Consider the following 3938-nt stretch of genomic DNA (forward strand, 5'->3'; position numbering starts at 1 on the left):
GGCCTCCCAGAGAGCTAGGATTACAGGCGTGAGCCACCGCGCCCAGCGATGAAAAGTTTTGAAACTGGTGGCTGCACAACATTGTAAATACACTAAATACCACTGAATTATACACTTTATAGTAATTAATTGTGTTATATGAATTTCACCTCAATTTTTAAAAGAAGAAAGTAACTTGGTGGGTGGGGGGAGAATATCTCCACATAAAGACTTGTACACAAACATTGATAGCACAGCTTCATTTGTATTGCCAAAAACTAGAAACAACGCAAATGTCCATCAGCAAGTGAATGGATAAACAAATTGTGGTTTCTCTACAGAATGGATTGTTACCCAGTGCTTAAAAGGAATCAACTACTGATACAAGAAACAACAAAAATGAATCTCAAAATAATTATGCTGAGTAAAAAAAGCCAGACCAAAAATAAATAAATAAAGAGTACACACTCTATGATTCCATTTATATAACATTCTAGACAACACAAACTACTCTATAGTGATACAAAGAAGATCAGTGGTTGCCTGGAGACCACAGAGATTGGGGGAATGATTACAAATGGGGATAAGGAAACTTGTGGGAGTGATGAATATGTTCATTTTCTTGGTTGTGGTGATAGTTTCATGGGTGTATACATATGTCAAAACTTAAATTGTGCACTTTCAATATGTGTAATTTACTGTATGTCAATTATACCTCAATTAAGGTGGGAAAGGAAAACGGCAAATGTACTCATGCTGGCCACTCAATAACTGATAAAATAGTACTAAAAGCAACTTTACTTTACTCAGATGAGTGTAGAGACAACATGGAGAACTACTCAAAATACATATAAATTTCAATTTTTATAAACTTAAAAATACTTCCATTAATCTACATTATCATGTCAGAGATGTTCAATCTTCACTTTTTGACTGATCTTTAGTCAGTAGTGCTAAGAAACCCTCCTCCAAGTAATTCTCTAAGTCTGGCAAGTACTGCAGTTAATATGATTTGTAAATAAGCATTTAATGCACCAAGAAAGCTCCTATAAGAAACCCTAATAAGAGGCCAGGTGCGGTGGCTCACGCCTGTAATCCTAGCACTCTGGGAGGCCAAGGCGGGAGGATTTCTTGAGCTCAGGAGTTCAAGACCAGCCTGAGCAAGAGCGAGACCCCATTTCTACTAAAAATAGAAAGAAATTAGCTGGACAACTAAAAATAGAAAAAAATTAGCCAGGCATGGTGGTGCACACCTGTAGTCCCAGCTCCTTAAGAGGCTGAGGCAGGAGGACTGCTTGAGCCCAGGAGTTTGAAGTTGCTGTGAGCTAAGCTGACGCCACAGCACTCTAGCCCAGGCAATAGAGTGAGATTCTGTCTCAAAACAAAACAAAAAAAACCCTAATAAGGTTCCTTAAAGCTGAAAATACCTGTAAACAGTATTTCAAGTGAGAAGAAATCAACATAACCATATTAATCACCTCTTAAGAAAAAATTCCCTAGTTATATATATTTACCTTATATAGATATTCACTCAAATTTTAACTATTTCAAAACTTTTAGCCTACTTTATAAAAAGTCAGGAAAACTTTAGGGTTAAAAATCCTAATCTGAATTTTTCTTTACCAAAAGGCATACCCACTGCTTTAAAGCCAAACCAAAATTACGGTGTACTCACTAGTGAGGAAAAAGTTATGGAATTTGTGATAGAGTTCAGTCAATCAAAACTACTTTACATTTGTGATTTTTCTTTTCTTTTTATTTTTTAAGACAGGGTCTTGTTCTGTCACCCAGGCTGGAGTGCAGTAACATAGTTCACTGTAGCCTTGAACTTCTGGGCTCAAGGGACACTCCCACCACCTCAGCCAGTTGCTGGGATTACAGGCACAGGCCACCATACCTGGTTTCTTTCTTTCTTTCTTTCCTTTTCTTTTCTTTTTTTCTTTCCTTCTCTTTTTTTTAGATGGGGTCTTGCTATATTGTCCAGGCTGGTCTCAAACTCCTGGCCTCAAGCAATCCTCCCACCTCAGCCTCCCAAAGTGTTGGGACTACACTTTGAGCCACCGTACCCAGCTACACTCATAATATTTATGGTGGGTGGGCAATGACATTATCTAATCGAAGCTACTAGCACCTCTTACTTCAACTGCAACAATGGGCTTTACTTTTTAATTCAACTGAACTCAATCTTGATATACTCTCATCTCAATTTTTTTCATCTATTAAATATGTACAACATTACTTCCAACCCCACAGGGTTGTGTGAGGATTAAGTGAGAATAAAGGTACCGTACTTAGTTTGTTGTCTGGCACATAGAAAGTGCTCCACAAATGTTACCTATTATTACCTGAATAAATGCTCAGCCTCCATGAGTCCAGTACTGGAATGGCATCGCACACAAGAAACAAGTCTAACCTCAAAAACAAAAACAAAAACAAAAAAAGGCAAGTTAAAAGCAATTTTAAATCTTAATATATTGAGACCTTCAAAGAAAATAAAATCACATCCAATTCAAAATTCATAGCACCATCTCTTAACATCATCTTTCCCAATACCTTCTGCTCACAATGCTTCTCATAACCCCTGCACTTTCCCTGTACCCTCTATCTCCATTCCCATTCTTGATTCACAATTAAAAAAACTCTGCTCATGGCCGGGTGCTGTGGCTCACACCTGTAATCCTAGCACTCTGGGAGGCTAAGGCAGAAGGAGCCCTTAAGGTCAGGAGTTCAAGACCAGCCTGAGTGAGCAAGAGTGAGATCCCCATCTCCACTAAAAACAGAAAAATTAGCCGTGTGCGGTGGCACACGCCTATAGTCCCAGCTACTTGGGAGGCTGAGGCAGGAGCATTGCTTGAGCCCAGGAGTTTAAGGTTGCTGTGAGCTAGGCTGATGCCACAGCACTCTAGCCCAGGCAACAGAGTGAGACTTTGTCTCAAAAAAAAAAAAAAAAAGGAAAAGTTCATGTATCACGACAGAAAGGTCTTCCCTGACCACCCCAAGCTGAAGTATCCCCCTTGCTCTCTAACACATCACAATACCTGTTTTCTTCACGGCATATATGATAATCTGTAATTATCTTATTTACTTGAAAACTGTCTACCTTCCTAGACAAAAAGGTAAGCTCCCTGAGGGCAAAATCTTGTTTATCTTGTTCATATCAGTATTTGCAATGCTAAATAATGTCTGATACATAATATGCACTGAAATAGTTTTCTAATTGATTCATTTGCAAAGCTAAGAAGTTACTTCCTCTGAGTAAACTTAGCTTAAACTTAGCTTCTTTAAGCCAAGGTATTTAAAATTTATTTGTAAAGCCAGTAAGACAGCAAAACTGTCAAAACCCTATGTTCTCTTATTCACTCTAACAATCTGTCTTGTATTCTAAGAAATCTTCCCTCCTTTCTCTGAAGGTAAAACTTACAATCAGAAAATAAGAGGGTAATCTTATCTGGCAACTGTTCTCTGGCTCTGTGGGAGCCCAAATCTAATCTTCTCAGGCAACAGCAACTGTCAAAGATCTGGCCACCAGCATTGTATTGAAGAGTGCCTCACAGCCAAGAACTACATAGACTAAATTGACCCAAGTTGCAAACACCTGTCCCAGAGATTCACTGCTGATAAGAGTTCTGTGAAGCACTCCAAATGCCTTAAGGATAACCTTAACAGGAGTGGAAAGAAGCTGAACTCAGCCATCGGAGTGAAGCATCCTGTAAAGCTTTAATAATGACCCTGTTGAGACGGGAAGGAACCCGCGAAAGAACTCTGGAAGTATGAAGACTCAAACGGAAAGCACACCCCCAAAGAGGAACAACAGCTCCCCAGCAATGGACATTAACCAAACTCAGAAGAATTTCAAACATGGATTGCAAGAAAACTGAATGATATGCAAGAGAAAATGGATAACCAACACAAAGAAACCACAAAAAAACATCCAGGACTTGGAAGAAAAATTCACTAAA

General features: G+C 38.9%; 1 protein-coding gene across 1 annotated transcript in view; it reads right to left on the reverse strand.

Annotated features, from left to right (window-relative positions):
* Positions 1 to 2349, reverse strand: part of R3HDM2 (R3H domain containing 2) — a 109565-nt gene extending 107216 nt beyond the window's left edge. The window contains exon 1 of the mRNA XM_012652033.1: positions 2325 to 2349. The gene's annotated coding sequence lies outside the window, so the exon portion shown is untranslated. The remainder of the gene's footprint in view (positions 1 to 2324) is intronic.
* Between the last annotated feature and the right edge of the window lie 1589 nt (positions 2350 to 3938).

Source organism: Propithecus coquereli, unplaced genomic scaffold (assembly GCF_000956105.1).
Source record: "Propithecus coquereli isolate 6110/MARCELLA unplaced genomic scaffold, Pcoq_1.0 Scaffold111, whole genome shotgun sequence".
In the NCBI taxonomy this organism is placed as follows: Eukaryota; Metazoa; Chordata; class Mammalia; order Primates; family Indriidae; genus Propithecus; species Propithecus coquereli.